We start from the raw sequence: 24,630 nt of genomic DNA on the forward strand, positions 1-24,630 counted from the left end.
GGCCCGCGGTTCTCGGCCTGGACGGGGGGGTGGCGGTGTGGGGGAGCTGGGCGCTCCCCGGGGCCTTGGAAACTGCCCCCCTTGGAAGAGGGAGAAAAAATTAAACAAGCAGCGTCTGTTGGGAGAAGGGAAAGGATGGGTGTATTTGTTTTTAAAGGTTAGGCTCCTCCGACGGCTTGCTTATAGTCTGTCAGAAAGTGTAACTTTAAAAAATGTGGTTTTAAATTTAAGTAAAACTTTTCCCCACTTACAAATCAGGAGCAGGACTTCCCGTTGAGTTAAGCAGTCAGGTATGTTTGAAGACAATTAATTCAGTCAGTAACTTCAGTAGGAACTTGAGGGTTTAAAAATACTGGCGAGACTGCTGGAATTAACTGTAAATAGAAGGGACGAAACACATGGTGAGTGTATTTTTTTAACGCCAAGACTGTCTTGAAGCTTATATGCGAAAATGAATTAATTGGATTTCTGACCAAGTGAATATGGGATGAACAGGTGCAGTTGATGGTAACTTACTGTAGTATTTGCAGTAACAATCGGATCAGTTTGAAGCCATGTCTGTAGGGAATATGGAAGACTCATAGAGAAGGGGTATTTATTCACTTAGGGCCTTGTGGCAATTCCACGTTTACATACGGCCATTGAGAAATGAATTTCTGTTGTTAGTCAATGTAGAAGGTATAATTACAGTATAGATCATTATTGCATTTTTAAGACTTTGGGTATGGAAGCACAGTTGAAAGGACGAGCATAGGATAATAGAGCATGTAACCAGGTTAGGAAGTGACTAAAACAGTATGTCTTGAGGGTCCTCAGTTTTACTTGTGAGCAGGAACATGAAAACAAGCAAAAAGGCACAATTAAAATGTTGATTATTCTGACAGTTTCTCTAGGCCTGTTGCCTGCCATAAAGCAGTTGGTTATACTGAATTTTGGCTGCTGCTTGTCTTATCTAAGTCAGGAAAAGTAGTCTGTTCCCTTAATGTGACTTCAAGCATCTGTCAGCATTCACATCTCAGTTTTGAAAAAGATGTAGCTAACAGCAGTGCTCATTTGCGTTAGCCCTGCGGATATATTTTCAGGCCTTTTATCAGCTGTTCCCATGTAATTTGGTACTTAGGAAGTAAATTTACCATTCTTTTCTTGTTACAACAGGAGTTCTTTATTGGCAGTCTTAATTATGTCCTGAAGATGGTCTCATTTGCTCATCCAAACGGTGGATTTGAGGAAAAAAATCTGGATATACCAGCAACAGTGGCAACTCCCAGTTTACTGAAAATGATCCACAGATAAATTTTTGAATAGTAAGCAGTACTGCAGTTCTCTTTCTGAGATGATAGGAAAAATTGTGCAATCTGGGAAGAATTTCAGTTGAAATAGCAATTTCCTTTAAATATATTACCAAATGATGTGATACTGCATTATATCTCTTCTTAACTTGTCTAGCCAGGTGGAAAACATGATTAATCGGCAACTGAAAATTGTTTACCAGTAAAGGGGTTCTTAAATCACTGTTTGAAGTTATGCAGTGTAATTACTGATAACTCTTCACAGCTTAGAAAGTCTATTTATACTAACTGCCAAGGCTAGGGGTGTTAAAGGTGGTTTGTGAGTTTTCAAGCCTATTTAGTCTTGGAACTTCTATATAATTTAATCATTAGTGACTCTTCAGTATAGAATTTTGTTATCAGTTCTATGGGGACAAGCCTCAGGAAAGGATTCCGTAATTATATCCTGGAAGACTTTTTTTTTTTTTTTTTGCATGAAGCAGTAGGCTTTTCTATTGAAGAATTGTTTATTAAAACCAGTTGTGGATAAAAATGTGTGCTTGAATTTGATAAAAATAAGCCAATTCTCGTTGTATAATCAAGTTAAATCAGTAAAGATTTTTTAAAAACAGCCTCTGCTGGATTTTTTTTTTAATATGATGAATAGAAGGTGTGCCCCGTAACTGGCTGGAAATTTTTGGAATACAGTGAATAGAAGGTGTGCCCAGTAACTGGCTGGACATGACACATAGTTTCTTCTGGTAGCAGAAGAAACTTGGCTGGACCTACTTTTAAGGCATTTTATAGCTCATCTGTCTTGCCCAGAGTCTATCGTGCCTTGAGTCTGAGCAGCTTTCATGACAGTGTGTTCCTGCCAGGCCAGTTGACAGAGTCTTCTGTTTATCACAGAGCTTTTTGGGTTTATGTATTGGATGCATTGTGAGATGATAGGAAAATGTGTGTTTTAATACTTTAAAACAACAAAAAAAAGTGGCTGTTGTTGGTATCCCACCTCTTGAATGCAGTTTTCCTGATGTTGCTGGATAGCAATCCAGTACCACTGAGCAAATCAAGTTTTACATTACCAAGTAGATTTTGCTAGGTGACAAAGGCTTTTACCATGAAGAACTGTATGTATTGCAACTTAATATGCTGTTAAGGTATTGGAGAAAATGGGGATTTTGGTAAATGGAAGATTGATTTCCTATGAAATGTTAGAATGCACATTGAGGTCCACCTTTAATTCAGTTCTAATCAGTTTCTGAGAATTTTATGTTATTCTGTTTGTTCCCTTAAATCATATTTAAAGCTATACTCTTACTTTCAAAATAATACTTCTGACCTGCTTTACCTAGGCAAACCCCCTTTGTTTTGTCATTTTGGTTTTGTGTGTCTAATCAAGATATGCTTAGGAGATACAGCTGCTCTCCAGGGGCTGAAAATAGAGATGGTTGTATCTCAGAGGAGGGGAAGAGCCAAACAGCTTTGGTTAACTTGCTGCCAGAAAACACTCCTCCAATGTGTCTTCATGCTTCTGTTCCCTTACTTGGCCTAGTGAATGTATTTGAAAAGTTTAATAGGGAGAGAAGTTTTTTTTCCCATGATTAGGTCTTTCTCAGGAAGTGAGAGATGTTTTCAGAAGGAACAAGAAATTTAGCTTTTTTCTTGTGTGTATAACTGTTGAGTTGTTATCAAATCATTTCAATCAGATTATGGATCTCTGGAGACATCAGCTGTGGCTCAGTGTTGAGAAGTGTCTGGCATTAAGCTTAGAATGCTGATTTGAGCTCTCTTCCTCTCTTTCAAGTTGTCAGTTGAGTCAGTTCACAACATAGCCATGCGTTTGTTCAAGTATAAATGAAAGTTCTCCCTGTTGTGGCATGTGGGATGGGACAAAGTGTAGCAGTAGCTTCAAAACAAGCATTCTATTGCCAAGCCACAGCAGCAGGTGGGGGAGGTGTGTCTGAGTTTGCTCAGTTTGGTGAAATTTAGGTCAGGGCTGAAACTACGCTTTTATCTTGCAATGAATTAGCTGTTGCTATTGCTCTATATACTACTTTATTGTATATACATTTTTATGAGTAAATGCAAGACCTTTTTTACTTATGCTACCAAATGGTAGCACTGTCTAGGATCAGAAGTTAGGCTGACACCAGTCTAACAAATAGTCCAATATTAGATGTGCTTTATCTCTTAGACCGAGGACTTCAGAATAAATAGCTCATTTTTTTCCTCACCCCCATGACCCTGATGAAGATCAACTAATTGAGCAATGACAAAATGGAAAGAATTTTGAGAATTTGTGACCATAGAGTTCTCTGGATGTTTGAAATTATGAGTTAGCTACTTTGTGGGTGGATGCTCATCATGAGCCACTTGAATGCTAATCATTCCAGGGGCTAATTTGCCAGCTGTGTTCTGAACATACATATAATAATTCTTGAGGTGATTATGTTCTTTTTAACGTATCTACCTTAACCAAGGCAGTGTCAGAATAGTTGCATGACACTGGTGCCATGAACTGAATGTTTGTCAAGTGTGAAGTCATAGCTGGGTGCTTATGGAGGAGTCAGTGGTAATGTTCACTGTTGGAGTGTGTTGCTGTGGGAATGAGATCAAGGAAACATTAGGGGGTTGAGGAATGTGGATACTAGAGTGAAAAAACGTGTGGGAGGGTAATACACAAATAGAGAAATCAGCAGAGTTACTTCAGAGCTTTGTCTAAGTGTGGTGGTGTCCTGTGAAAAGGAAAAGCGGGAGCTAGTTAGGTATCAAAAGCATGTGAGGGGAAAAAGTGCTTGAGACTGGAAGGTGTGTTTCAGTGTTATTTTAGGATAGGTTCTTTTCTTGCTATTGTTACTGTATTTTTTGGGGTGAACTTTAAGGGAGATTACAGTGTTTATGTAAACCTGAAGTTCATTTTTTATGTGGAGTAGATGCATCTGTGTTGGGTGGAAGGAGGAAAGATCCCATTGTTGGGGACCAAAAGCTTAGATTCCAGAGGAAACTGAAGATCTTTATGGGATTTCTGTCATCAGACAGATAAATTAACTCACCAGAAATATTTGTCACAAATAGTTTCTCCTGTAATCTGGCAACATCTAAATAGGTCTCCTTTCATGAAGTCCAGTACTGCTTCTGACTTTCTTCACTGTAGATAAGAAGAAAGTTTTCAAGCATGCAAGTTTTTCTGTCTTGACTGATGTTATTTCTAGCTGCCACTGTTGCAGTTTCGTGTGTGCTGGGGAGCAGCAGATGCCAAATTATCCAGCCAGACATTGGAGTTGTAACAATGTTAGTCTACTCAACTAAATTCTTTTTTTCTAGAAATTAACAAGTCAACATGATGATTTGCTCTATTAATGGAATGCCAGGTGTCTTTTATGGCTGCTTGCAAGTTAAAACAGATATGATGTGTGCTTTCTTTTCACCTGGCTCTCACTAGCTGCTCCAACAGCTGACCTGTTACTCTGACTTAAGTTCACATAGCTGCCTGCTGTTTGAGAAGGAGTTGCTCTTTACTGTGAGTATTTGCTGTGACTATATACTACTCTAAAACTCAGAGAGTTGATGTCAGGGCATTAGAGGATGACAAGAAGCCAAAATGTTGGCTCCTAGGTTTCTGTAGAATTCTGCAATGCCCAGTGTTAACACAATGAAGAGAAAGCTCTGACTGTGCAGCATTCGACAATGGAGGGTTGAAGGGGGAAAACCACTCCTGCCGTTTTGAGCTGTAACAAGCAGTTGAAAACTTGAGGTTTTACCTGTATTCTCTCCTAAGGTAATGTCCCACGATAAAAAATGCAACTTTTTGAAAGTAAACTTACACATTTCCTAACTGGGGTTCCAGTAGATGTATTCTGACTTAAAATCTGCATGGTGATGGATTAGTGGATAAAAGTGCAGTTTTGTCATAGTTTAAGAAACATTTTTTTAATGCATCAGAATACCATGGGGGTCTTTATATAATTGAGAGTTCATGGATTTGCTTTTTATTTGCTAGAAGGTTATCCAGTTAGAAGGGGCATGTTTGCTTCTGTGTATCTTTTGGTGTTTCTAAGGATGGATCCCTAATCTATCTATGAAATGCCTCCCTGGGGAGTTTGCATATACGTCAACTGTGCTGCAGGACGAGAGTTGTCAGGATTGCTATTTTCAGTTAAAGAAAATAGAGCACGTGCATATTTTTAGCTAGGCATAAGATTTCTTTTGTGAGAAAGCACTGGTTTTGTTGGAAGCTTTAGTCTACAGAGGTTTCCACTGAAGAAATAGCTTCCAAGTTGTACTTTTTTAGCTGCATTTTAAAAATGCTTTCTGCACATTTCTTTGAATTTTATTTCTGTTCTGGAAATGTAGCCACTTGGTTTGGAAAACATAGATCAGTCTTATTTAAAAGCAGACAAATAAACAAACCTCCTCTTCTCCCCAAACAGTGCAAACAGTTTCTCTATGCTAAACAAGAAATGTTGTGAGCTGGAGTTTTTCTCAGATGCCATCAGTGGTACAGGTTTTGTTCTTTGCCCTGCATTTCTCATACAAAGTGTTACTGTCTTAATTAAAAAAAACCCTCCACTACTCTCTTAAAATAACAGCATTAAACCCAAGGTATTTTTCTTTAAAATCAAATATCTGTTCAATTTAATATTCTTGAACATTAATTTATTATTTTAAAAACCTTGTTCTTTTCATGGGCCATGGTTTCCTGTTGGGAATTAATTTTTGCTTTTGGTATTGCACCTGGCTTTCATGTCAGACCTTCAGATGCGTTTTCTTCCAAAGACTGAGGCTCTTTATATGCATTTTTAGCAGGTAATTTTTTATGTTTTGCTATAGGAAAGGCATAATTATCTTTCAGTTGTCCCTATAATACAAATGTATTATTGACAGAGTTGCCCAGAGGGAGTGCTTTTTCTGTTCGCAAAATGAATTGGTTTTTTACCGTATGTTGCATCCAATTTGACTTAGGGGTTTCTTTGATTGTTTTTTAGTTTGATGTCCTGGGTGCTTTGCTGAATAAAATGAGTTAAATAGGAATGTTCAATGATATGGGACCATCAGTAGGGTAACAGTGGAAACTTTGTGTTACTAATGCCCAGATACTTTTTATGGGTAGGTAACAAGGTAATTAGAAGAGCAATAGGGAAGAATGCAGTGCATCAGGTTTGGGTTTTTTTCATTTACTATTTTGCCATGTGTTTAAGTATCATTGTATTACTGCTTTTGACTTTTGTAAAATCTAGTACAGTCCTTCTGTACTGTCAAACTAGACCACCAAAACAACTGGATGTAATACTGGAGGTAGAAGATAATCTACTGAGGTATCTATTGTTTAACTGTTCTTGTGACAGGGATGTTGAAAGCATTTTTTACTTGGGAGGAACAGTTTTTTGTCTCTGGATCCAGAAAAAAAAAACAGAGGAGCCAAAATGTCTGTCAGTAACAAAGTTGAGAAAGCAAATGTTTACAACTCTTCATGCTAGGTTGTAATTCCCTTCAGGGGAAAGTGAAGTATGTCTTCACAAGTAGTTGTGGACTTAAACATTTTGGTTTTTTCATTAAAAATGCATTTTTTTCAGAATTAAATATGAAACCATTCTGGCTTTGAGAGCATAGAAACTCTGCATGGATGTATGTCTGTTTTAGTTCTTTAGTTTGCAAGACAAGTACGGCATTAACGTTAGTTGATGACAATTGTGTAGTACGTGGATATTCCAGAAGTGGAATTTCTGATGTAAAATCAGAAATTCAAGCCATGACAGAAATCTGGGTGTTTACAATTTTTTATTTTTTTCTTTTTTAAATTCAGAAACTTCAATTCCTCCAAAATCAGGTACCACTATGTTGAAAGTTGTCCCTAGGTTCCCAGACTTTCATTTCTTAAGAGTTACTGCTTTCTCCATTTACTCTATGAAGTATTCAGACATAAACTCCTCTGTATCCTCTGCTGGTCTCTGATTCATGGTCTCTCACTTCCCCTTGCCTGCAATTTTGATCCTCTCCTTCCACCCACACTACAAAGCAGCCTCACTAATTCCATCCTTGGCGCCCTCCTTGAGCTATTTTTACCTCATTCAGTTTTTAAAGTACTCACTACTTGGAGAAAGTCCTGTTTTGCTGAATCTTAAACTTCAGTGTGCTACTGCTTCTTTTCTTAAAGCCTTTCTCATAAATCATGCTTAGGCACTCTGAAGAATTGTAACAATTCCTAAGACACCTTAACTGTTGTGATTTTAACATTTGGAAGCTAAAGTGGTCTTTCCCCATCTGCTTTTATTGGTGGCAGATGCTCTTGAAGTCAACACTTGGGTTTTGGGGACTTTGTGTTTTTTTTCATCCTCTATGTAGGGAGGAGATTCCTTCCTCCTATTACCTTAAACTGTTTTGCAGTGTATGACCCTGTTGTTAAAGCAGAAGTAGTGTATGAAAGAGTTTTAGCTTTCTGGATTCTGTTTTTCTCTGTTCTTTTAAATTGCGATTTAAAAAGAACCTGGCCCTTCAGCTTGATCCTTCCATCTGTTTGTTGTTTTATTTTTCCTGTATCCCATTCTGCCTGTATTTGATTTCTCTTCCCCTGATTTCATGTGAAACTATAGATTCTTCTTTTTAATAAATGTGACTTTGTGTTAAAATATTATGTATCACATTTTACCTAGGTTAATGCATCTTATTCCCTTGTATTCCCACGAGCATAATGGGAGAAGGGTTTCCCAGGCCCTTTCATATGGCACTTTAAAGGGCAGTCATTGGTGGTGTTTGCAGTTGCTGTTCTCATCTGCTCGCTTATCTGTGGTTGAGTAATGCCTTAGACATCGCAGGACTTGGAACTGACATCTTAAGGCAGCAGTGATAGCTGGAGAAATGAAATAGTTGAAAGGAAAAAAATAAGAAAATAAATCCTGTCAAGAGTTTACTTTGTTGGGCCAGTAGCAGTAATTTTCTTAAAGCTTAATTTTCTTATGCTGTCTTTTCTCAAAATTAGATATATTTAATTTGATGTTTACATGACAAGTTAAGAGGACATATGTTGTAGAAAGTAGCTGATGTAACTGGGTCAGAATGTGTCTTTATTCCTTCAGTTTCTGAATGCTTCTCTTTTGTTTGTTGTTGGTTGGTTGGAGTTTTTGGGGGGGTAGGGAGAGGGGCCTGTTTTTCTTCTAAGTGATATGTACAGGTATTAGAGGATTTTGAAATCTAGGTAACTTTTGGGTTTTGTTTTGATTGTGTTTCTGCAGTGTAGGGCACATATTCCCCTCTCCCCTGTAGGTATTGTTGAGATAGTCTCAACATGCCAGGCAATGCTTGCTCATTTTCATAGAAAAGCAAGGTGAAAATCTAGAAGGTATGGAGAACCAAAGCATTTTATAAGCACTTCTTCAGAGCTGACTGTCAATAGTGAGGGGGATAGGAGAGAATCTGAAGCAGCTTATTTTGGAAAAGTAATAGGTGTCTGACATCACTGTCTAAACTGTTGGAATCTCTGTCTTATTTCTAAGCATCTTTCTTTGACTATTCTCATATTTCCACTGCCCAAATATTCTTACAAACTTTCCAGTCTTCCTCCCAAAATATACTGCTGTAATGCCTCTTTATCTGTAAATCTCAGATGAATAAAGGAGGAGGGAAATGCAATGAATTGTAAATGTTAAATAAAACATCAAAAATATAAAATTATTTTATAAGGAGGAGTTTGGTGCTATGATAGTTTTAGAAATATTCAAACAAATCAATCAGTGGTTATTCTTTCTGTTGGCGTTGTTTAAGAGACTGTTTATAGGCTTCTGTCTTTTTTTTTTTTTCCCTGTGTTTACTTGCCAAAAAAATTTCCTGGATTCTCTGACTTCAATATGTAAAGCCTTTTTTTTTTTTTTTTTTTTAAAGACTGCTTGCCAGCACTTAATCCAGAATAAGGTAGAATTGAGAATGTTTGGAAATAATGACACATAAAACAAATGCTGAAATTTTATCCTATACAATGCCAAGCAGTATTTTATATGTGTTGACTGTAGATGGAGATTTTAAAAATACTTGGGACTCCGACTGAGTGGTCTTGTGGAAAGATCTATATGGTGTCAGTCAAAGCTCTGTCCCTCTGCAGAAGAGGCAAATGTTCTGCATACTCTCTCCACTAAACAACAACTGGATTTTCCTTCACATTTCCTGAATGAAATCTGTCTATATTCTGACAAGCTGATGCTGCCTCTTCCTATTCATGTAGTAGGAAATGAAATGCCCAGTGAATTGTTTATTTTGTAAACAAATGTTTGTCAGAGCCCCTTGGAGAAACTTTAGCAACCTAAAATAGAAATACTCTTGCAAAATCCTACCCTGATTGAGAAGCGTGCAGTTCATTTGCCAACAACATATTCTCAGAAAGGAAAGATGGTTGAGTATGTAAAGAGTTCTTTTGTTACATGTAAACAAAAGCTCTCAGATGAGGCATAATCATTTTATGAGGTTTTAACTTTCATTTAAAAATAGTTTTCCAGATCTAATTTTTTATTCTATCTGCTGTTATTGGCCTTTCCCCCATCCTGTCACATCATGTTTCACATCTGTGTCATACACAGTATAAGTGTTTCCTTGAGTCCGTTTGTGGTATCATGTGAATAAATGCTCGGTGTGGTAGAACGATCTTCAGTCTGTTTGTAAAAGAGCATGTGATACTTTATCAAAGATAGGAAGAGATAGCTAAACATGGCATACCATTTGTTGAAATTCTGAAAAATTCAGTTATTAAGCTCAACCCATTAAAAAGCTTTTGGCTTCTGACAGTAAAATGAGATCGATCAGAAAATGTGAATCACATCCTCAAACTGATGTAGTTGGACCAGTATTATATACTATTGTATTTATCTGGGGCTTTGGTTAACAAATATTTTCAGTTAAATATTTAAGTGGCAGTGAGAAAGAAGTGGTTTGACTCTTTATGTGAAAGACCGATTCATTCAGAGATCTGGAGCTGGATATGGAGATTTACTTTTCTCCCCCCTACCCCTCCCATGATTTGTTTTTTGTTTTGTTTTGGTATTGTGATACTAGTTGAATAATTAACAGAGGTTGCATACCTATTTCGCTCCCTCATGGACAGTCTAGGTGGAAGGAAGTTTTAAGTGTCTCATTCTGAACTGAGCAGGTTTGCTGCTGCTGTTGAGTAAATTTGCAGCTTCTTTACATCATCTCCTTCTATTAGTTGTTGGTGATAAGGTGTTTGTAATTGCAAAAATCTGGGGTAATTCCTTTTTCTCTGTTTAAGGTTAGGCAAAGTTTTTGTTACTTTGGGCACCCTTCCCTTGCCTCTGTTCATCTTAGGATATTCTTTTAGTTGGGGGATGTTTTTGAAGTGTCAGCTTTGAATTTCTGGATCCAAAGACAGCCTTTCTGCTTTAAACTAGCAGCACTATGGTAGTGACTCTATATCCATGTAATAAAAATTCAGAAAATTCTGGTCAATGTTGTTTTGTGTGTGTCAGAAGAACAGTTGGATGGCCATTAGCCACAATTTGAATCTCTTCTCCAACAGCTGGAGTTTTTTCCATGAATTTCTTCCTTTGGGCAGTGTTTGAAACCCAGCCCTTGCTTACTGGGAGAGAGCAAATGTGGCACTTAGGAGAGATTGATGGGGTTTTGGTTACTGGCAGTGAGAGTTTTACTCCGTAGACTGAGGGTGAACTTTTCAATTTCACAGTTTGCAGCTGAATTTTAGCACTCTCTAGTTTGTGTCTTGTTCTGCTTCTCTCTAGTTTGTGTCTTGTTCTGCTTCTATCATCTGTGTAGACAGTTGCCCATGAACTTTTTTCCAGATTGAATGCTCTGGTTTTCAGCATGTTATCTTTAGTTTCGTAACAACATTCTGTGAAGCACTGATGTACTGCAGCTAAGTTTGGGGAAATGGGGACAAATTTTGGAGAGGTTTTAGCAAATGAACTATCTGTGGCTTGTCCCTGACCTAGCTCTTACCACTAAGGACATGAGTAGAAGCTCTGGCCTAGGTGATGTTCTGATCTACACACCTTGTCACTGGAACTTCTATTGTTGTAGCTGTGTTGGTAGTAATTTTTCCTGTCCTTCACCCCACCCCAGCCCTTTATTTGGCCAGCGTAGACAAATTCAAGGTTTTCCAGTGCTCTTGAATCAGGGCCATTCATTTCTGATGAAGAAGTTTGCCCTATATTGGTATTAGTAATTGCCTTTTTGTTTCCACTGACATTTTATTGACATGCTCCTTACCACTTGCTTGAAGATAAAGCGGTAAAAAAGTGGATGTCTTGTAGATACAACTAGCAAAACATTCCTCATTTTATATGTTTTTAGTGATTTAATGTATTCAACAAGCATCAATTTCTTCTAAAACTGTTTTGAACATGTACAGTGGTTAACAGTTAAGCGCTCTCAGTCTTTCTATTTCTAAAGCATGACAACATGTGAATGGCATGTTCATGAGTTACTGCATGGTTAAAGAGTATGAGCATGTAAATCATTCAAAATGCTATTTGTCTGGTTACTTTCATGGGTAGGAATGTGGAAAATACTGGATTTCTGACAGGATTCTAACTGTTGTGATAACACAGGATACAGAATTATTAATAATCTGAGAGGTGTCTAATCCAAAATTTTTCTACATATATTTTTAGGCATATAACAGAGAATCTCTGTTATATTTAGGGAAAACTTATAAATCCAGGGAGGTCTTAGAGAGATGGCTTCAGATCTCAGGAATTTGTGTGTGTATTTTAAGGGCTTTATGAGATCTTAGAGCTTAGATCATTTGAGCAGTATTTCTGTTCTTTCTTCTGAAAGCCATAAGGTAAGAAAATCCTTTTTCTCTGAATTTTCTTGGGTGTTTTTACATGACTTCCTGGGTGGGAAAGGTGTTACTTTTTTTTAGTTAATATTTATAAACTTAAGTCACGTTGTTTCAAAGCACTTAGTATACATCTATATACTGTATAGTCTGGGTAGAATTATCAGAAGGAAAGAACCAGGTAGATAAAATGCTGCTGAACTGGAGGGTGCTGTTTCTCATAATGGGAAGGCACTCATAGGAACTCTGATAAATAAAGCCCATAGACAAACTGCCCAGCTGTACTTTTAAGATGAAAACAGGATGTTGGTTGTACTGCTGGAGACCTACTGTATAAATCAAAGGATATGCTATTATTTCTGTGTAAGGAAGCTGTACTCCCTTAGAGTAGTTCTGTATATAAAAGAATGGTAATTGCCATGCTTATCAAGGACTGGCAGTTCTCCTTTTCCAATTGTGACCTGGTGAATCCACCTCTAGTTCATGACTTAAAACAAAATGTTGTCGGTTATTTTAATCACCTATTCAGTAGGACAAACAGAATGTGGTTATTTTTATCTCTTTATGATTCCTTAGATTGTACAAATAGAAAACCCTTTTATATTCAAGCTAAAGGTGATTTACTGAGGGGGATGTAGATTGTTTGCCCAGTGCCTGTTAAACCCTGCTGGTTCAAGTTGTGTCCATTTAGTCATGTCATCTGGAAATGGCAAGGTGGCTTTCTCCTCTTGCCAATGTTTGACCTCTCCATCTCCTGTTTGGGTTTGGTTTTTTTAAGAGTTTACTTATAGTCCCTTTAAATTTTTGTTTGATATGTTAAACAATTTTTTCTTTGTTCTCATAAGGTCTTTTAAAGCACTTCTATGCCCCTGTTCCACTCAGTGTACTGTCCTGCTGTTCCTCAATGCCAGCTAGAATGGTGGTGCCTTTAATTTTGTTTTATAAATTAATAGTTCTTACATTTCTAAGTGCTGTATCCAAGTATACTTGCTCTCTTTAGGAAGTAAGTATGTCAAATTACTTTTCTGCTTTTGGTTTCCACCACTTCATTATTCTTTTCAGGGAAATCATAGAATTATAGAATTGTTTGTGTTGGAAAGGGACCTTTGAAGATCATCTAGTTGAACCCCTGTGGTAGATCTGTAGTACACTGTAGGATAGCCTAGATTGTTGTTTAAGAAATATAAATAAGTTTCTTTTAGGCAGAAGTAGCTGGATCTGAAACAAGTATATGGATAAAGGTAAAATTGGTGTTCCTGTAACGTGTGTGTGTGTTACAGAAAGTTTTTTGGGATAAGTCCTCAAAACCAGAACTATTTTGGTAGAATTATTTTAGCACAGCAGTTTACACTAGTTAGTAGAAAGTTGTCAGTCTTTCAGTATTTGTACTCAAGTGCAGAGTTTGTGTCCCTACTGTAAGACTCCTGACTGTGAATCTTATTTGAAACCGGTCTATGCTGCTGATGCCTACACAGTAGAGGAACAGAGTCTGATGATAAAGTGAGAAGGCAGTAGTGAGTCAGTTATGCAGAACTGTAAGGGAAAGTAGACAGGCTTCACTCTTGAAAGAATCTTCACTCTTAAAGGCTTTACAGCAGAAACAATATTGTTTTAATATTGATTATACTTTATACTAAATTATAAATTCATCTTTCAAATTTATAATTATCACGAAGTTTGATACTCAGAATGACTTTTCTGTTATTTACCATCACTTATCTACATTTCCCTGAAATTCTGTGAGAGAAGGATGTTGCAGGAACTGTTCAGGCTTAGTTAATAAGTTGTCATAATGCCTAAGGAGAAATAGGACTATAATGTAATATTCCAAAAGACATTTCAGTCTTGTTGTTCAGACAGTATCACGTTTGAAATAGCAACTTCTTTAAAGGGCCAAATAGTGCTGTTATATATATATGCATAGTATATGTATTTGGATGTACTTGGGGGGATACCATATTACATGTAGAGATATGTAATTTCTGTGGAGGGTGAATCATTTCTGGGGCCAGAAACTAATTTATTTGAAGATGTAATTTATCAGACATCTTCGTGTCTGTAGCAGCAGTTCACCGTATAACGGTAGGTAGTGATTTAGGGTAGACCAGTGATTTAGGAAAACACATGTAACTTTAATGACCCTATGGTCATTAAAGATAAATTTCAGATTCTAGCCGTTCATATAAACTCACAATGTTCTTTAACAGGCCAGAAACCTGGTTATCAGGAGGCATGCCATGGAATTACCCTGATGTGACCTTGTAAGTGGTGGATTTGAAAAGTATTAAGCATTATTTGAACTGGTCCAGCACTCTGAAGGCGTCTTAATTATATTGTCAGTAATTTTTTTCTTAAAACTTCTAATGAAGGGGGATGTATTCTGGAGTTACTGTCTCAGTTATACACTCACACAGACAGTTCTCACTGTGCAGGTTGTATTGTATCTTAAAATGATTATATTTTGTTTGGTTTTTAAATTTTTGAGCAAGTATCACAACTTTTCATCCCTGAAGCAAATAGCTGTTGCTTTTGATTAGTAACTTAAACCTTGGCAAGTATGTAAATTCCTCAGCAGGGCACTGGTTTTGAAGAGCTACTTATGTTCCAGTGAGAAATCTTTTGAACAGATTGTTTTAGAACATGTGATTTTAATTTTTTTGAAAACTTTTTTCCTGCTTCTGTACTACATTATCTGCACTGATTTTCTCCTTTCCTTCAGGAAACACATTTGCATTAAAGATCCGGTCTTCTGTTTATTTAGTTCCTGCTGCTTATTGCTTCCATGAGGTCCTCTTTGACCTTACAATTAACAGAAGAATAACTGATATCCTGGGAATTACGAAGAAATTAAGTACAAGGAGCTGATAAATTCTGACAAATTCTTTCACTAATCAAGCTTCTGTTTTGACATGCAAAGATCCTCAGTAATAAAAAAAAATAAAGAGATTAAAAAAACCCACGAGGACCATGTTTTTCATAGTGCCTCTGGTGCTTCATGGAAGGCTTTAACCTACAAGTGTCAGGGATACCACTGATTCCTATGGTTAAATGTTGGCTTTGTCATCTGAAAAGGTTCAAGTGTGTTTGATGGAAGGTACTCTAACTTGGCCTGAGCCGGTTTTTGTTTGTCTGATCTGTTTTGGCTAATTGCCTTTTAGGTAGAAGATTCGCATCGTGCCATAGCATTGCATAATTCCAGCTGTTCCCTGACTTCTGTTTCAAATTGGTTTGCTGGTGTAAGGATTCTTACTGCAATTAATACAATAATGAAATAGTAGTGAGTATAAGGCATCATTCAGCTTGCTTTTAAGCTTAATAATATACAGCAAATCCAGTGAAATACCAGTGATACTTCTGAGATCTGCTTTGTTTGTTTTTTTATATTATGTTATTTTGTTGGAAACAAAGATGACTTGTGAGAGATAACAGTGGCATATCAAAAAGTTGAAAGGGTTGATTGCAATGTCGTCTGCTTAATGTCACTTCAGATGTTTAAGCTTGGTAATTTGGTCTGATTTGAACATAATGTCGTCATGTTCGAAGGCAGAGGATGCCAAGAAAGGAAGGAGGTGATTTATATCCCTTGAGCTTCCGTAAGTTGGAGTTTTAGATTGGAATTTGGCTATGAAATACTCAGATTTTTCAGAAAGAGCTACATGATAAAACAGGATGGGATATCAAGGCCTGTAACTGGATCCTTTGGCAACTAAACTTGTATGTGCCTTTTCCAGAATGTACAAAAGGGTCTGCTCTGTCTTGGCAAACAGCCAGCTTGTTTCAGTTTCTACTGTCTTGAGTTTTACAATGTACCTACATGTTTAAAAAACCCAAACTTCAGGCTAGTATCATGAGCAAGTTCTACTGTACATCTTGAGGCTCAGACTAATCTTAAATTCTGGTTAGAAGAACATAGTAATACCAAACCTTAGTATATATGTAATATGGAATTGTGTTTCATTGTGCTGATGAAATTAAGCTATCCATATTTGTTTGTGGCATATAAGCAAGAGTGTGTTTTATACATGAAAGGATAATTCTAAATACTACTAGAATCACTGATTACTCATTTGACTTGTGATTTACATATGCTTACACATATTTATATATGTATACTCACTGACAGTGTTTGAGTTCAAGCAATTTCCTTTGGTTTTTAGAGCTTAATCTTAGAAGTTCTGCATATTTTCAGATAACAATGCTGTATATGTTGTCACTGTTGGTAGTTGCCAACTGTAGAAATGATCTGTCAAATGTTAGATTAATTCTCATTACACACTTCCCTTAACACAGCTTATAAAGAAAGCTAAGTGTCTTGAATTCCAAGTATATAAACCAGTAGGACCAATGTACATATTCTTCTTTCGGAATCTGTAGTGATATCTTTCACTGACCACAGCATGGTGGTGCTTCACATAAGCTCAAGAAGAGCAGAAAGATTGTTCTTTCTAGTTTCAGTTTCTGTTCTTGTTCCCTTTCAGTCCCTTGCGTAAGAGTGTGGAAGGCTGGAACGTCTATCCAGCGATACCCAGAGGGATGTTGTGGGTTTGCCCACTATGAGCAAGTGGGGATGATTTCTTTTTTTCCTCTTTCTTATTTTAAAAACATCAAAAGAATATGAATAGGAGGGGATAATTTGTAGAGGGGTGAAGCCTCTTGAGGATGAAGAAGGTGAGGACTTGGCAGCATTAGGTTTATGGTTGGTCTCAGTGATCTTAAGGGTCTTTTCCAGTGTAAATGATTCTATGATTCTTTTCCTTCACCAGGCACTCAGCTGCATCACTTGGTGTCAGCAGCCATGTAATTGGGGCTAAAAAAGACCAGTAAAAAGAGAGAGAAATGATAGCTTGGCCTAGCTGTAAAATTTGTCCTGCAATTTTCTCAGAAACTTATGTCATTTTGATTCATTGGTTTTGACAGCCACCTGGTATCCTTATTAGACATAACCCCAGAAGGCTAATGGTAGGGTATTTCTAAAGGACACTGGATCATACTTAAACATACGATCTAAAAAATGTTTCATATAGTGTTACTGTGACAGATGTATCCCCCATTCAACCCTGTCATTTCACATCAGCAAATATGTAGAAAACAGAATTATGAGACTAAAAAGGATGGTGAGCTTGAGAAACCATGTGACTGCACATGCAGAAATAGTGCAGTGGTGCGAGGTATTTTCTGAACAACCATTCTTTAGCCATGTTAATTTTCTTTTTTGTTTAGCAAACAGATTCAGTCTGGCTGTTGGTGAGTAGTTAAAAGGTGTGATCTAGTAATTCATACTGTGATTTGCAGTGGGTTTCAGTGAGGTTGTGTAGCCAATGGCTGGTCCTTATATACAGGAGATGGTGAAAGGTTGGTGGAGCTCATGAAGAGGAGGAATGACACAGTCTGTTTCCTCTGTCTTTAATCCCTAATTTGACAGGTGAGTTCTGGTATCTCCTAGGAGTAAGACGCAGCAGCTTTGGTCCTCTGTACATATCCGAAGTGACAAATAAGGCCATAGCCTATTTTTCTGATCCCTATCTGTATGTCTGAGTCAATGTTAGACCATCTTTGTCTAACAAACTTAATTTGTGGCTGTCCCAACACTTTAAACACAAAACTACTTAACATGTTTTAGGAGCTGCAGTTAGGTGATTACATCCTTTTTTCCATGCACATTCACTCCCCAGTTCTACTGAAATTGTTAAAGAAGCCTTCATGTATGCAGGCTACATTTTAAAGCTCAGTAGAAATCCAGGAGCGGAAATATCTTTTTGATCCATTAGATAATCTTGATAGTTGTTATTAATTTTTATTTTAAGTAATGAGAAAATGATAGATGATAAAGATGCAGAAAGCTAGCATAAATTTGAGTCATATGTCAGCAACAAACCGGAGACAAGATTGTCACAGTGTAATGGGGCTTCTGCAACATAGATTTTTGGACTCCTGGGAGTGACCTTATGCTAATGGTCACCTGTCTATAACTTTTAATTTGGCAGAATTTGTGCTCATAAGATACTCTCGTACTGTTTAGTGAAATAGAAGCTTTACATATGTTTTTAGCCTATGCTGTCAAGCTTACCATACTAGCAATACAGATATTTTTGTCTCTTCTGGATTTTTTTATTGGATCAGGCAGTAATTGGTTGTTCATTTAGAGGAAGACATTTGTGTTCTAAAAACAAATGACACACAGCTGTGTAGCCAAGTGACCCGGAGAAAATGAGTTCCCATGATCTATGTGTATGTGTAAGTGAGGGGGATCAGAACTTGTTCTTTGTCCAGTAGTTCAGTTGTGCATGGCCTCAAGGGAACATGTGGCTCCTTGTACTGTTAACTTTCCATGGGAATGTAAGAATGTGTCTCACAGTGCTGGCTAGTAGTTGTCTGGAGGGTTTAGTTTTGCTTTTTAAAACTTGTTTTCTTGCATCTAAATTCCTGTGGTTTGTATAGAAATTGGGGCTGCATATTGATTGCACTTTTGAAGAAGAGTGTAAAATTGTGTGATACTTCAGTTAAGAATTGGACATAAATATTTTGCGTTGCAGTGATAAACGCTATGCAGCTCTTTAATTTCTGTTCTTTATGTTCTTGAACAAATAATTCTGTTCAAGGGTATATGAAAAAATGAAGGGAACGATTTAGTCGTATTCGTGCATAAATAGACATGAAATTCTGATACCAAAGATGTGAAAAGAGATTTATTTTTTTTCTTTTTAAATTTTAAAATTTGTTCTACAGTGGGTGAGACAGGACTAGAATTGATGGAATCCTTTCTTTGTTATTTGACTTTTGCAAGTTAAAATTTCAGTATTTGAATTTTTAAAGTTTTTATTTTTCATTGGGGAGTGTCTGTGTAACCTCCTCATCTAGAATTGCAAAGTTCTGTAATGGCATATAATAGACCAAGTGCTGTTCAGATTACTAATGACCACCTATGGAAGCTCAATGCATAGGCTATTTTTGAAATTAAGATTAGCAAATTGATTATTGGCAAAATTAGCTATTTAATTGCGTAGGGTTCCTTGTGCCATCCTGAGGTGTTATTCCAAACCTGTGCAAAATATGTACAATGAACACTTCTCCGCCTTAAGTGAGGAAATTAAACAGCAGAAGAAAACAGAACTCAACAGAAGTCATGCTAGTTACTTCCTCCACATATTATACACAGCTTTCTCAGAGGCCATACTTTTAAGGGTATGGCCTTGATGAGCAAAGTACCTCCTTCCCAAATTTGTCCAGTTCTGTTTAGTTTTCTATTAATAATTGTATAGGTGGCAATAGAGGTAGACAGAAAATGTATTTGAAGCACTATTAGATTGCATTCAGTGTCTCTATTTTTAGCTTAAATAGTTTATTTTATTTAGACCTAATGGAGCTCACTGTCATTAATTGCATCAGCACATGACCTTGCTGTGTTATATGTAAACAGTATGATAAACTGGGAAATTATTGTATGAAGTGTTAGGAATATAGTTACTCAGTGTCTACAGGCAAACACAGCAGAAGCCCTTGCTCTCCAAACCCAAGCAGAGGAAATAATAATAGCTGAATCTTTTCAGTAATAAGTATTTTCCTTTGTGTTTTGCAGTTTCTTGGTGTTTGTGGTTTTTTTTTTTTTTTTTTTTCCTATTAAATGTATATTTTAAAGAATATGTATTAAATATATGATTTTTAGGAAATACTGACTTGGACACTGAAGTTTTGGTGCCAAAATCAATTTATTTTGTCAGGTCACTGATCTGTTAATTTAGTATTTTTTTTCTAATACTGTCTAATAGTATTTGAAACTGTTTATTAGACTGTAGAGTGCTTTAGTATAAGAGTCAGCAAAGTAGGTAAATAATATGCTCAAATAGAATTTGTGTAGCTTTGGAAATCAATACAGTTACATAATCATTTGTCTTATCCAGTGTTAAAGTCACCGCTATATTGTTGTATTTCTTTGTCAGTGTATTAATGTCATGCTGTCTAATAGCAAAATAATCTCCATATATAAACAGTTTAAAAAAAAATACAAGGAGCAATCTTGTGGCCAAAAAAAATGGTTTATTGTTACTTGTCTGTTGAAACAGTTACCAATCCATTCTTGAGCTTCTGTCTGAGGGAGTAAAACTTCACATTTTTTAGAATTCTTGCACTCTGGGGTCAGAAAAATGACAGCAGATGATTGGTGTTCTAATTTATAATGTGGTGCAACTGAATGAAAATACAACTTTTTGCTTATTTTCATTTATTACTAGAAACATTGACAAGGGAGACTTACAGATCATACTTTCAAACTGAACGTTTAAAATTATCTAGGATTTCAGGTGACTAAAATGGTTGTGTATAGTCATATATTATTTGTTAGTTTAGAATCTACTGAAATATCAGGTTTATACCTTGAAAGGAAGCTTTTGTTTTATAAAGTGGAAAGTAACTGTTGCAATCCTGGATGACTTCCAAATCTCCTTTGAAAACAGTTTCTCCACTAAACAGGAATAGCTTTTCTTGCAAATGTTTTGGCTTTCAATTTGAATGCCAGGGATTTGAAATTTGGGGGAGAAGAAGCCAGTAAAGTAGATTAAATAGACTCCTAAGTCTTGCTTTGAAATATTGCTGTATTAAGGCTTCAATTTTTGATGAAATGATGCATGAATCTTTTATACATGAGACGGAAAATGTTTTAAAATAATATGATAGTGTTGAATGCAGTATTATGACTTTTTCGCAGACTTGCATTCATTTTCTCATGTTAATACTGTCCTTCCTTTCAGAGGAAGAGAGAACTGTTTAGAGATTCTGGCATCCCAACATTGATCAAAAGTCATGATAGGAAGAAAATTCTGTAGCCTTTGTCTGAAAATGCACATGCTTTATGAAGATTTTTTCAAAATGAACTTACAAACCCAAAATATGTATCAATTCTCTGAGTATCTTTATAATAGCATTCTTGTGTTATGCTCTTAAATACTATTTAATGAATTTGTAAAATACCCTGATATCTCTGCAGTAGAGTACTTTTAAGATGTGATTTATATTCTAGGGATATTTGTTGCCGAACAATACTGTGCTTGAAGCAAAACTAATGAACCAGTCTCCTGTTTTATACAGATGGGATTAGATATGCTCTGATTTGCCTGGAAAAGAATAAGCCAAGAAGTTTCAAAATACAGCCTACCTGCAGTGCCACCCTGTGGCTTTTTTTTTCATGGCTCCTTTTAAACCAGTCTGGTCCCTCGTCCCCAGTGGGAAGATCACTTGTGAATTTCTAAAATGCCTGTATTCCTGGCTGCAGACCTGGTCTAACCGGGACAGTAAAGCACATTTCTTTGCTTAACTTCTGTGAGACAGCATTATTTGTCCCTGCTTAGATGGAGAACCAGAAAGAGCTCTAGGAAGATGGTTTAATTGTAAAATTAGATTGATTAAGTGGACACAGCATTTCTTATGAAGATTGTTGATAGTATTTGCATTCAAGACATCTGTATATTTTCTGACTTTAATCAAAGTATGTCGGAGAGACTTGGTTCTTAGAAGCAGCATTATGCTTTGAGGGACATGTGCTTTGCCTTGTACCATTTTGAAGAGTTGCTCAAATCTTGGTGGGGTAAGTAAGTACCTGCAGGTTTAAGACTGTGGTTTTCATGTATAGGAGGTAATACAATGTTAAGGATATTTCACACCAAGCCAATGTATAGGAAGAAACTTTTCAGCACTTCACCTGCCTGGCCTGTCTCAGAGAGCAGAATGTGTTTGGTTTTGGGTTTTTTTTTTTTCACTCAGCTTAGTTTTACTAACATCTCTGGGTGAAAGGCAGGCCTTTACCTATCTGTTATCTTCCTGCCATTCTGTCAGGGAGCAGAGCTGACTCTCTTGCCCCTGTTGCCTAGGTGCCAGCACTAACATGGTTGCTCCATGCAGGTGTGTGTGGGCAGCAGTTCCCTGGGCTCACTGCCGCCGCCCATCACCTGGCCCTGAGGTACCAAAAGCTGACCTGCCACTCTCTTGTCCAAGGAGAGTGTTTAGCTACATTTTTTTTAGTGTTTTAAGTTGGCACTTTCAGTGTTGTTATTGTAATGCTTTTATTATGCTTTCAGCATTTTTTTGCTGCAAAAGTAACTTATTTTAATGTAATGAACTTTTCAGGCTTGCAGTGCTCTGCTGTTGGGCTGCTTGCGCTGCCTCGCTTCCCTCGCATCCCAGGGTGCTCACTGCCTGCCCCAGAGCTGCTCGCGCCCTGCGGAGGCAGGACGAGTGACTAAGGGGGCAAATCGAGTCTGGGCTAGCAAAGCCTTGGCATGTGTTACTCAGACACCTCTGAGCTTCACTATCTTCACTGAGGGCTTTTTATTTTTCTGTAATAGAAACAAAATGTGAGCGCACGTAAGTATTGAGCTGTGTATTTAATGTGTGTAGGCTTTCTCTGATAAGCAGCTGCTTACATTCACATTTGTGTCCTAATTACAGAAGTTATACGTGACCTTTTCTAAAAAGTGACTATTTCTTTTTCCAGATTCACACATCTTGCTTGTGAACTGTAAATAGTGTGAATGTGGGGTCCTAGTTCTTGCAGAATCTTAAATCCAGCAGTAGAAATATCTGATACTACAGTCCATACCTCTAGGTTGTACTGTTTGCTATGTCTAGTTGGAAAGTCTTAAACAGTGAGAATTGAAAATGCAATTTTCTTCTTCTAGTGTTGTCAGAAGGATTTCTTTGACAAGTGTTGCAATTTTTAAATTATGTTTAATATAAATACAGTGTATATCTAAGCCAAATGATGAACAATAGACTTGAATAGAAACATTTAAAAGACTGTATTTTTGTAAAAGTTTTGACTGGTTTAATACTTGCAGTTAGGTACATGTTTTTGTAAGCCTGGATTTCCAGATAGTAACAACCAAAGGTACAAGTGAATGTGAGGGGAAAGTCATGGAGAAGTTTTTTTATGACTTATCTTTCTTTAGGAAGCTTGTTTGGTCTGTCTGTCACATATCAGGCTTCTGTAGTATTGGGGATGTGTAAACTAAAGTGTCTGAGATTTAAAGTTACTGCAGAATCTATTCAGGATACTGTAACAATTTATATTGCGGTCAATGGAAGGAAAAAGTTCATTGTACTTTAGATGTTGTTTTTTGTTCAGTGGATGTTCTTCAAGTGACTCAAATGTAAGTCATGGACAATTCTGATTACTCTTTCTTAAAAGATAAATCTGAAATGCACACATGCATGTACATTCTTGTGTATCACAGATCCTGGCTTGAGTCTTTCCCATATTAGAACTTTGGCTAGCAAAGTGTCTCACTTCCTAAGTGATCACAAAAAGACAGTGATTTTATTTTAAGAAAATACATTTAAAACCATAGTATACCATGTGATTCAAGTTCTGGTAAGACTTCAGCGTTGTGCATAAAAGCCCATTAGTGTCTGTAATGGCACTTTATTTCGTTGTGAAGGAAAATCTGTGCTCGCTGTTGTGAAATTCATGACTGTTGCTGTATGCCCTTCCATTTCTTTTTAATAGGTACTTCTGTTTATATTTTTAAAATTTAAAAAACTGTCATGTGAGCTCACCTATAAAACTTTCTGTCTTTAGGAACCTTTATGAAAAGGTGCTCTTTGGTTTTTACAAACAGTACACAAGGGGAGAGGGAAAACAGAACAACCCCAACAAAAAGCCCTGGTGTTGCTACATGCTGTTCCTTCATTTCTGTGATATGCTGTGTCCAACTTGGACTGTTTGATAGAAAAAAAAATACTGCCAGAAATAGCCACCTACCATAACTGTTTGCCTTTCTGTTGAAGGCCTTCAAAGTTTACAGGGCTAAAGTAAAACACTGAATCATAAAAACTTGGTGTATTGTAAGCTCAAGTTTAAAAGGAGATATCAGGTAAGCAAACCAAATGTTCTGTGTGGCTGGTGTATAACTTTAAAATAATGTAATGATTTTTTAGTAGTTTAAAAGACAAGGCACCTAGAAACATTTGTGACCTTACTGTGGCGTAAGAGGCCTCTTACTGCATGGGTAAATATTTCTCTCTCTCTCTCCTCCCCCCACAGCGGAACTTGGCTTCACTGAACTGTGCTGTTGGCATTTCTTCATTTCTCCTGCTTTCATTCATTTTGTTGTTTATAAGCTTTTTCATTTGATAGGATTTCTGTATTTCTATTCCCCACAAATAGAAGTGTTTGAATACTTGTATCACCTCTTTTATTAATCTTTTCTGAGTAGATAGAAAATCAAGCTTGGCAGTCCTGCTCTGTGAAGAGCTTTTAAGATCTTTGGATGTTTTAGCATACAAAATTCTATTAGGCATCTGTTTTGTGCTATTGCAGAGAGGAGACAGTCTGTGTAAGTGGTATAGCACTTTGATGAGCTGTACACCCATTAGGGTGTTGTACCTAGTTTCTAGAATATCTGGTTTCTCTAGTAGCAAGTTCAAGGAGCCTATGAGCTCCTGTTGAGGTAGTGCAAGTAAGGTTTCTACGTTCAAGTGGGTGTTCCAGCAAAATATTTGAATGGTGGAAGATGAAACATGATCTCTGTCATTTTTGCCAATGTAAAACGCATTTTCGCCCCCTCCCCCCCC

The 24,630-nt window shown here is 36.9% G+C and overlaps 1 protein-coding gene across 1 annotated transcript in view; it reads left to right on the forward strand.

Annotated features, from left to right (window-relative positions):
- COBLL1 (cordon-bleu WH2 repeat protein like 1) overlaps positions 1-24,630 on the forward strand; it is an 85,111-nt gene that overhangs the window by 160 nt on the left and 60,321 nt on the right. The gene's annotated exons all lie outside the window — the stretch shown is intronic.

The sequence above is a fragment of the Athene cunicularia genome (assembly GCF_003259725.1).
Source record: "Athene cunicularia isolate RWA chromosome 7 unlocalized genomic scaffold, athCun1 chr7_part1, whole genome shotgun sequence".
Classification (NCBI taxonomy): Eukaryota; Metazoa; Chordata; class Aves; order Strigiformes; family Strigidae; genus Athene; species Athene cunicularia.